Source organism: Grampus griseus, assembly GCF_964374135.1.
Source record: "Grampus griseus genome assembly, chromosome: 17".
Taxonomy (NCBI): Eukaryota; Metazoa; Chordata; class Mammalia; order Artiodactyla; family Delphinidae; genus Grampus; species Grampus griseus.
The window spans coordinates 74,402,808-74,413,886 of NC_139011.1; the positions used below are offsets into that span (position 1 = coordinate 74,402,808).

Consider the following 11,079-nt stretch of genomic DNA (forward strand, 5'->3'; position numbering starts at 1 on the left):
CAGGTCTTTTGTCTCATTAGGTAGGTTTATTCCTAGGTATTTTATTCTTTTTTTTGCAATGGTAAATGGGAGTGTTTCCTTAATTTCTCTTTCAGATTTTTCATCATTACTGTATAGGAATGCAAGAGATTTCTGTGCATTAATTTTGTATCCTGCAACTTTAATAAATTCATTGATTAGCTCTAGTAGTTTTCTAGTGGCATCTTTTGGACTTTCTATGTATAGTATCATGTCATCTGCAAACAGTGACAGTTTTACCTCTTCTTTCCAATTTGTATTCCTTTTATTTCTTTTTCTTCTCTTATTGCCATGGCTAGGACTTCCAAAACTATGTTGAATAATAGTGGCGAGAGTGGACATCCTTGTCTTGTTCCTGATCTTAGAGGAAATGCTTTCAGTTTTTCACTTTTGAGAATGATGTTTGCTGAGGGATTGTCGTATACGGCCTTTATCATGTTGAGGTAGGTTCCTTCTATGCCCACTTTCTGGAGAGTTTTTATCATAAACGGGTGTTGAATTTTGTCAAAAGCTTTCTCTGCATCTATTGAGATGATCATATGGTTTTTATTCTTCACTTTGTTAACATGATGTATCACATTGATTGATTTGCATATATTGAAGAATCCTTGCATCCCTGGGATAAATCCCACTTGATCATGGTGTATGATCCTTTTAATGTGTTGTTGGATTCTGTTTGCGAGTATTTTATTGAGGATTTTTGCATCTATATTCATCAGTGATATTGGTCTGTAATTTTCTTTTTTTGTAGTATCTTTGTCTGGTTTTTGTATCAGGGTGATGGTGGCCTCATAGAATGAGTTTGGGGGTGCTCCTTCCTCCACAATTTTTTGGAAGAATTTGAGAAGGATGGGCGTTAGCTCTTCTCTAAATGTTTGATAGAATTCACCTGTGAAGCCATCTGGTCCTGGACTTTTGTTTGTTGGAAGATTTTTAATCACAGTCTCAATTTCATTACTTGTGATTGGTCTGTTCATATTTTCTGTTTCTTCCTGGTTCAGTTGTGGAAGGTTATACCTTTCTAAAAATTTGTCCATTCCTTCCAGGTTGTCCATTTTATTGGCATAGAGTTGCTTGTAGTAGTCTCTTAGGATACTTTGTATTTCTGTGGTTTCTGTTGTAACTTCTTTGTCATTTCTAATTTTATTGATTTGAGTCCTCTCCCTCTTTTTCTTGATGAGTCTGGCTAATGGTTTATCAATTTTGTTTGTCTTCTCAAAGAATTAGCTTTTAGTTTTATTGATCTTTGCTATCGTTTTCTTTGTTTCTATTTCATTTATTTCTGCTCTGATCTTTATGATTTCTTTCCTTCTGCTAACTTTGGGTTTTGTTTGTTCTTCTTTTCCTAGTTCCTTTAGGTGTAAGGTTAGATTGTTTATTTGAGATTTTTCTTGTTTCTTGAGGTAGGCTTGTATAGCTATAAACTTCCCTCTTAGAACTGGTTTTGCTGCATCCCATAGGTTTTGGATCATCGTGTTTTCATTGTCATTTGTCTCTAGGTATTTTTTGATTTCCTCTTTGATTTCTTCAGTGATCTTTTGGTTATTTAGTAACGTACTGTTTACCCTCCGTGTGTGTGTGTTTTTTACGTTTTTCTCCCTGTACTTCATTTCTAATCTCATAGCATTGTCGTTGGAAAAGATGCTTGATATGATTTCAATTTTCTTAAATTTACTGTGGCTTGATTTGTGACCCAAGATGTTATCTATCCTGGGGAATGTTCCATGCGCACTTGAGAAGAAAGTGTAATCTGCTGTTTTTGGATGGAATTTCCTATAAATATCAATTAAATCTATCTGGTCTATTGTGTCATTTAAAGCTTTGTTTCCATATTTATTTTCATTTTGGAAGATCTGTCCATTGGTGTAAGTGAGGTGTTCAAGTCTCCCGCTATTATTGTGTTACTGTCGATTTCCTCTTTTATAGCTGTTAACAGTTGTCTTATGTATTGAGGTACTCCTATGTTGGGTGAATATATATGTATAATTGTTATATCTTCTTCTTGGATTGATCCCTTGTTCATTATGTAGTGTCCTTCCTTGTCTCTTGTAACATTCTTTATTTTAAAGCCTATTTTATCTGATATGAGTATAGCTACTTCAGCTTTCCTTTGATTTCCATTTGCATGGAATATCTTTTTCCATCCCTTCACTTTCAGTCTGTATGTGTCCCTAGGTCTGAAGTGGGTCTCTTGTAGACAGCATATATATGGGTCTTGTTTTTGTATCCATTCAGCAAGCCTGTGTCTTTTGGTTGGAGCATTTAATCCATTCACATTTAACGTAATTATCGATACATATGTTCCTATGACCATTTTCTTAATTGTTTTGGGTTTGTTTTTGTAGGTCCCTTTCTTCTCTTGTGTTTCCCACTTAGAGAAGTTCCTTTAGCATTTGTTATAGAGCTGGTTTGGTGGTGCTGAATTCTCTTAGCTTTTGCTTGTCTGTAAAGCTTTTGATTTCTCCATTGAATCTGAATGAGATCCTTGCTGGGTAGAGTAATCTTGGTTGTAGGTTCTCCCCTTTCATCACTTTAAGTATATCATGCCACTCCCTTCTGGCTTGTAGAGTTTCTGCTGAGAAATCAGCTGTTAACCTTATGGGAGTTCCCTTGTATGTTATTTGTCATTTTTCCCTTTCTGCTTTCAAATTTTTCTTTGTCTTTAATTTTTGCCAATTTGATTAGTATGTGTCTCGGCATGTTTCTCCTTGGGTTTTTCCTGTATGCGACTCGCTGCGCTTCCTGGACTTGGGTGGCTATTTCCTTTCCCGTGTTAGGGAAGTTTTTGACTATGATCCCTTTATATATTTTCTCTGGCCCTTTCTCTCTCTCTTCTCCTTCTGGGACCCCTATAATGCGAATGTTGTTGTGTTTAATGTTGTCCCAGAGGTCTCTTAGGCTGTCTTCATTTCTTTTCATTCTTTTTCTTTATTCTGTTCTACAGCAGTGAATTCCACCATTCTGTCTTCCAGGTCACTTATCCATTCTTCTGCCTCAGTTATTCTGCTATTGATTCTTTCTAGTGTATTTTTCATTTCAGTTATTGTATTGTTCATCTCTGTTTGTTTGTTCTTTAATTCTTCTACGTCTTTGTTAAACATTTCTTGCATGTTCTCGATCTTTTCCTCCATTCTTTTTCTGAGGTCCTGGATCATCTTCACTGTCATTATTCTGAATTCTTTTTCTGGAAGTTTGCCTATCCTCACTTCATTTGGTTGTTTTTCTGGGGTTTTATCTTGTTCCTTCATCTGGTGCATAGCCTTCTGCCTTTTCATCTTGTCTATCTTTCTGTGAATGTGGTTTTTGTTCCACAGGCTGCAGGACTGTAGTTCTTCTTGCTTCTGCTGTCTGCCTTCTGTTGGATGGGGCTATCTAAGAGGCTTGTAGTTATTAACTTCTTGAAACATTTGCTTGTTCAACCTCTCTCTTTCTTTATACACACACACACACACACACACACACACACACACACACACACATTTTGGCTAAACTATTTAAGAGGTAGTTTATAAGCTTCGTGATACTATACTCCTGAATATTTCAGATGTATCTATCAGCAAGTGTAATCTTCTGTATAATCACAATACAACTACCAAACTTGAGAAACTTAACATAGATACAATACTATTATTTAACATACAGCCTATTCAAGTTGTTCCATTTGTGTTAATAATATAGTTTATCAGTATATTTCAATGCTTTATTGAAGTATAATTACATACTGTAAAATGCACAGATTTAAGTGTACAGTTTAATGTTTTGATAAATGTGTACCCTCATGTAACCAACACCCCAATCAAGATATAGAGTATTTCTGTAACTCAAGAAAGTTCTTTCTTGCCCCTTTCTAGTCATCCCTCTTTCCTCTACATCTCTTAGAGGAAACCACTACAGTATTTTTTCCTTATAGATTACATTTGCATAAATTTCACATCCAGTGTGTATTCTTATGTGTTTAGTTTATTTCTCTCTGGTCTTAGATTCTGGTATCAGTAAATAAAGTTTTATTGGAACACAGCCATGCTCATTTGGTTGTACTGTCTATGACGCTTTCACACTATAACAACAGCATTGACTAGTTGTGACAAGGCTTGCTTTTGGTTGCTACTTGGTGTACTACAAATTACTGCAATCCAATTATAACTTAACAGCGTTTTGAATTGTCATGCTCATTACTGTGACATAGCATTTAATTATTTTTTTATTAACAGTGCATACTCAACATGCCAAAATAAGGAAAGAAGAGTTGTGTTTGAATGTTGTACTTTTAAGAAAGAGTGGGGGGTGAATTATTTGTTATCAAATTAGATGGCAAAGCATTGTGTTTATTATTCAGTGACACTGTAGCTGTGCTAAACTAATACTATATACATCAATATTATTAGATTAGGAACTCTTTATAATAGCCCCACTCACAGAAAAGCAATTTTCAGAAAAACTGGACATTTTAAAATGGAATATCTCATCGAAACAAAGTTTCTTTAAAAAAATTAAAATATTGAAATAAGGCTGAAGTCAAAGTAAATGCTCATTTTGTTATCCAAGCAAGGAAAACCATTTACCAATGTTGAATTAATTTAATTGTGTGTGATTGCAGCAGATGAAGAAATGTGTCCAGAGAAAATAAGCTTGATTAAGGCTATTAGTCTTTTAGTGAGAACAGTTGCTGCAAGAGGTAAGGACATTGAGGACAACAGATGGAGTAAACATACTTTCCATATTCCTCCCACTGAGTACAATACATCTAAAATCCCTGGATATTATATACTGAAAAACATAAGAAGGCTCTGAAAAGTGGAGAGAAGAAGGCAGACTGGATAGGGAGCTTAGGACCCAAAGAACGCTGAGTTCCCTGACCTTTTCTTTCTGACTCATCTATCCCACACTGGGACTGGAGAAGCTAGCATCCTAACAATGCCAATGGGAACAGATGAAAAAACAAACAAACAAACAAACAAAAAACAAGAAAAGCATGCTCTCTCTAGCCAAAAGGCCAGGAAAAGGGCTACCTAGCAAGACAGAAACTTAAATAATAACTGTTCTATCCCAGCCAAGCACCACAGGAGAAGCTGTGGCCAAGTCTTACCCATCATCAAAACTGGAGTGGAGAGTCTAGGTGTGTAACAAGGTACCCCAAACCACCTGCCATTGTTGTGTCAGAGGCTGGGGGGGACACAGGATCTTTGTCCATACTGAGTGGTGATGAGGAGCCTGTGGTGTTGGTGAAAATGACATGGGGGCCTGGAATTCATCTACACCTGGTGACCTGGTGTCGGAGAAAGCCTAGAGGAGGGTCAGGTCTTTAATCACCTCTCAGAGAATATGAGGTCAACCCTCCTCCCGGTGTCAGTGGGGACCCATCATTAACAAGGACCCTCACCCTTCAAGTTGTCAACAGAATCCTAATGGAGAATCTGCATCTAATTTCACTTGGCAGTAACAAGGTGGAGTTGTTCCCCAACTGGAGTTATGTCAGGGGGAGCTTGCTAAAATACAAGGCTTATATAAGACCCAGAGTCTCACAGCATATGAAATGTCCAGATTTCAAAAGAAAATCACTTGTTACACTAATAACCTGGAAAATCTAAATTTGAATGAAGAAAGACATTAGAAATAACAACACTGAACACTGAAATGTCAACACTGAAATAACACAGATGTTAGAATTATCTAACAAGGATTTTAAAGCAGCCTTCATTAAAAAGCTTCCACAGGTAATTGTGAACACCATCAAAACAAAGGGAAAATAGACATTATCAGCAAGAAACAGAAGATATAAAGAAGAATCAAGTGGAAATTCTAGAACTGAAAAACCAAAAAATAAAGTCAATGGATAGTCTAACAGAAGAAAAAGTGTATGTGATGATAGAACAATAGGAGAGAGAGAAAACAGACTGAAAATAAAAGTGAACAGAGCTTCAGGGACCTGTGGGCTATAACAAAAAATCTAACGTTCATGTCATCAGTGTCCCAGAAGGAGAGGAGAAAGAGAATTCAAAGAAATAATGGATTAAATTTCTCCAAATTTGTCAGAAGACATAAACTTACAGATTCAAAAAGCTGAGTGAACCCCAAAAAGGATAGATCTAAAGACACATCATAGTTAAACTTCTGAAAAGTAAAGACAAAGAAGAAAATCTTGAAGGCAGTCAGAGAGAAACACAGGAAACAATTTGAATGATATCAGAAACCATGGAGGCCAGAAAGAAGTAGCATAGCATTTTTCAAGTGCTGAAATAAGTCAACCCAGAATTCTATATCCAGAGAAAATACTTTCAGGAATGAAGAAGAAATTAAGACATTCTCAGATTGAAAGGAAGACTAAGAGAATTCATTGCTTGTAGACCTACTGTGAAAGAATGACTAAAAGAAGTCCTCTAAACAGAAAGGAAATGATAAAAGAAGGAATTTTGCAACACCAGGAAGGAAGAAAGCAGAAGAGAAGAACAAAAACGTGAGTAACTATAAGACTTTCCTTCTTCTTTTGCATTTTTATAATTATATTTAATGTTTGAACAAAAATTATTATAACTGTGTAATGTGGTCCTCTGTTTATGTAGAAGAAAAATTAAAACTAATTATGTTATACATGGGGAAGGGTAAATGGACATAAAGGGAAGTAAGGTTTCTATACTTTACTCAAACACATAAAATGTCGACATTAGTAGACTGTAAGTTATGCTAATATAGTATAATATGCAAAGTAACTACTAATATAGTTATGGAAATAGATACACTTAAAAACATGGATAAATCAAAATGGAATTCTAAAGAAAGTTTAAGGAACTGACAAGAAGATAGGAAAAAAAAAGAAACAAATGAAAAACAGAGACAGCAAACAGAAAAAAAATAAAATGGCATAATTAAGTCTCGACCTATCACTAATTACAGAAAATGTAAATAGTCTGAATATATTGAATTAAAAGATAGAGGTTGGCATAATAGATTTAAAAAACAAAAAGAAAACATGACCTAACTATTGGCTATCCACAAGAAACTTGCTTCAACTATAATGATATGTGTAGGTTGAAAGTGAAATGATGAACTGAGATACACTACACAAACACTAATCAAAAGAAAGCAGGAGTGGCTATATTAATATCAGATTCAGTGGACTTCAAGGCAAAGAAAACCACTGGAGACAGAGAGTCAGTCGACTAGGAAGACACAGGAATCCTAAATTTGTGTGCACCAAAAAGCCAAGCTGCAAAGCTTGTGAAGCAAAATCTGATAGAACTGAAAGGAGAGAGACAAATCCACAGTTACAGCCGAAGACTTCAAAACCCCATCTCAGCAACTGACAAAACAGCTAGACAGAAAATCCTCAAGGACAGAGCTCAACAAGACCATCAACCAAAAGGGTCTAATCAATATTCATAAAGCACTCTACCTGCCAACAGCAGAGTATACGTTATTTTCATGCATCCATGGAACATATGCCAAAATAAATATTTTCCTGGGCCATAAAACAAATCTTGACAAATTTGAAGGAATTGAAATCACATGGAGTGTTCTCTCTAACCACAATGGAATAACACTAGAAATCAAGAACAGGAAGAGATCAGGAGAATCCCCAAACACCTGGCAGCTAAAACAGCACACATAAATAATCTGTTGGTCAAGGAAGAAGTCTTGAGACAAATAACAAATACATTGAACTTAGTGAACATGAAAGCAAAACATCAAAAATTGTGGGACGCTGTTAAAGCAGTGCTTAGATGAAAATCTGTAGCCCTAAATGCTTACAGACAAAAAAGGAGAAGTCCCAGATCAATAATCTAAGCTCTCACTTCAAGAACTTAGAAGGTGAAGAGCAAAATAAACTCATAGTCGAGGAGAAAAAAGAGAGCAAAAATCAATAAAATTGGAAACAGACACACAATAGAAAAGTCAATGAAACATAAGTTTTTATTTGAAAAGATCAATAAAATAGACAAAACTCCAGCAAGATTGACAAATAAAAAGAGAGGAGAGAAATTTCTATTATCAGTTTGAAACAAAAGATCACACTACAGAGTTTGCATACATCGAAAGAATAAGAGAATACTCTGAGCAACCCTAGACACATAAATTTGACAGTTGAGATGAAATAGATTAATTCTGTGAAAAGTATATAAACTACTCCAACTCATCCAATGAACAGCCCAATAACAACTAATGAAATTAAATTTATACACACACATATTTATGTATACACACATATTAATAAAATAGAATAAAAACCCAGAAATAGTTCCATATAAGTATGGCCAGGTTGTAGTGGAAGGAGAGGCTCTCTGAAAGCAGCTGGTGGTGAAAGGAGTGTGGCGGGCAAAGATGATTCAGGCAATCCTGGTTTTCAATAACCACGGGAAGCCACGTGGCTTGTCTGCTTCTACCCGCGTTTCCCAGAAGAAATTCAACAGCAGGTTATTCGAGAGATCTTCCATCCAGCTCTCAAACGGGATGACAACGTCTGTAACTTCTTGGGGGGTGGAAGTTTGATTGGTGGGTCTGACTACAAACTGATTTATTGGCGTTTTGCTACCCTCTACTTTGTATCTTGTGGGGATTCATCAGAGAGTGAACTTGGGATCTTAGACCTCATCCAGGATTTTGTGGAGACTCTGGACAAGTGTTTCGAAAATGTTTGTGAATTGGATTTGATCTTCCATATGGATAAGGCGCACTACATTCTTCAGGAGGTGGTGATGGGTAGGATGGCGTTGGAAATAAACATGAATGAAATCGTGGCTCAGACTGAAGCTCAGAACAGGCTGGAGAAGTCCGAGGGGTGTCTTTCAGCAGCACCCGCCCGGGCCGTGTCCACCGTGAAAAACATCGGCCTGCTGGAGATACCTCGGATTATCAACGTTGGCGATCTCAACATTAAGGTCCCCAACCTGTCGCAGTTTGTCTGAGGGTAGAAGACGGCTGAACTGAGTCCTTGGAACCAGCAAAGCCGAGCCAGTCCTGCAGCAAAACCTGATCTGCGCCCTAGAGGAGTGCAGCCTCGGGCCCTGGCCCCTGCCGTCCTGCAGCGGGAAGGAGTCCTGTGTCCACTGCCAGCCTGTGCTTGCTTCTCACATGTGCGGCCTTGCCCGTTTCTCCTACACGCGGCCACTGCAGATGTGAAGGGTCCTGGCTTCCTCAGTGGGGTGCAGGTGCCCAAGCCACTCGCCCCCTTTACCTGCCACGTGCAGCCACTCCCAGGGATTGCAGACTGTCGTGAGAACAGAACCTCACCACGAGGATGTTCTCCGACTAGAGTCTTCAACCTTAGCACCACGAGGCTCCCTGAGGTCCTGTAGCATTGACTTCCCTGGTGAGGTACCATAGCTAGAAAAGGGCTGACCCTCTAGATGTGGGGATGTGGTGAGGTCCAGAGTTGCCTACTGGCTCCACTAGAGTTGGCACACCCAGAATCCTTTTGTAGAGCCAGGCTGTCTCCTCACCACCTCCTGAGGCACACACTCCCCACTGCCACAGTCCTGGCTCTGCTCTCCCAGGTGTTTACGTGCAGGACACAACCCAAGTCATAGGCCTGTCGTTTGCCTGCCCTGCCACGTTTCTGAGGGCACAGCCCACAGCCAGAGGGGTCCGCCTCAAAGGGGAGGAGCCCCGTGTCTGCAGAAGGCAAAGCTGACAGCGTGGAGCATCTCAGAATCATGACTCTTCCAGGTTTAACATACCTTCTCCTCCCGAGGAGCAGACAGGTCAGCTGCTGTGTTACGGATGATGAGTCTGTCCAGGAGACCCACTGCTGTCTACACCAGCTTCTGGAGCATGATAGCCTGAGCTGGGGTCATGTGTTCTGGACCTGGCACAGGGGGAGGCTGGGGACACGGGCAGCGTGCTGGCTGAGACTGGTGCCAGTGCAGCATCTTCTCCCCAGTGTGCGAGGGGCCCCTGCCTGAGCTCCTTCTGGGCACGCCCTGTTCCCCTCAGATGACAGTGCCCTAGAGCTAGCTGTGGATACTTGTAAATGTTTACATGTGATAAGAGGCTTTCTTCCTGTGGTTAACTTAGAGCTGACGCTGCTCCTCGAAATAGTACCTTTGACTCCTGCGCTGCCTCGGGACCAGGTCTCAGGTATGATGTTGAGCTGCCTTGAGATTCGGGAGCTCGCTGCACCATCACGGTGAAGTCTCCCGGCCTGGGAACTTCTCGTGCCTGCTGGCCGGTGGCCCAAACTGTCTCGTCAGGCCTCCTGATGCTGTCGCAGAGCCCATCTGAGATGGTGCCTGACAGGACCATGGTCAGGACCACGTCTTTTCCTGCTTTGAACCGTGCTTCTTGTGGTTGGTGCCCTTTGCTCTCTGTAGCCTCTTAACCTCAGTCTTTTGGAACATCTACGATAACCACAGAGGTGGGCAGTGTTGATCAGAAGAGTTTACTTTTTTTTTTTTTTTTTTACAGACATTTCAGCATATTCACATCCCTCTCTTTCACATTTGCTGAAAGTGATATAGGAACAAAATGATATTTATTTTGTACCGACTGTAAGGTGGCATGAGCGAGATCCTTCCACAATCCTTACAACAGACACCATTATCTCCATTTTGCAAGTCAAGAAAGTAAGAATCAGAGAGGTCAAGTAACCGGCTTTAGGTCACAAGCGCTAAGAACTGAGACTGTCTGTCTGCCTAAATCCACAGTTCATTTTTTTTCACTGCTCAGGATGGCCTCTCCCAATTTTATTTTCTTTCTTATGGATAAAGAAACCTCAAAAAGGTTAGGTACCTTCTGAGAAACTGTGATAAAAACCGGCTTGGTAGCCAGTGACAGCATCAAAGAGTGTAAGAGCTGGAGGGTCCTCCACATGCCTCCATTGAGCTGGTGAGGAAGCAGAAGCCCAGAGTGTTAAGTGTTATGTCAAGGGTCACAAAGCTAGAATGAAGTCATTTTTCTTTTTTTAAAATTTTTATTGGAGTATAGTTGATTTACAATGTTGTATTAGTTACAGGTATACAGTAAAGTGAATCAGTTACACGTATTAAAAAAAAAAAGTATGGCCAATGAATTTTTGACAAAATGTAAAAGAATTCAATGGAGAATGAATAGTCTTTTCAAAAAATGGTG

The 11,079-nt window shown here is 39.2% G+C and overlaps 1 pseudogene across 1 annotated transcript; it reads left to right on the forward strand.

Moving 5' to 3' along the window:
* The first annotated feature begins 8,334 nt into the window (after positions 1 to 8,334).
* On the forward strand, positions 8,335 to 8,918 carry LOC309835443 (AP-3 complex subunit sigma-2-like; annotated as a pseudogene). The gene has a single exon. The product of its transcript is annotated as an AP-3 complex subunit sigma-2-like (transcript).
* The last annotated feature ends 2,161 nt before the right edge of the window (positions 8,919 to 11,079 follow it).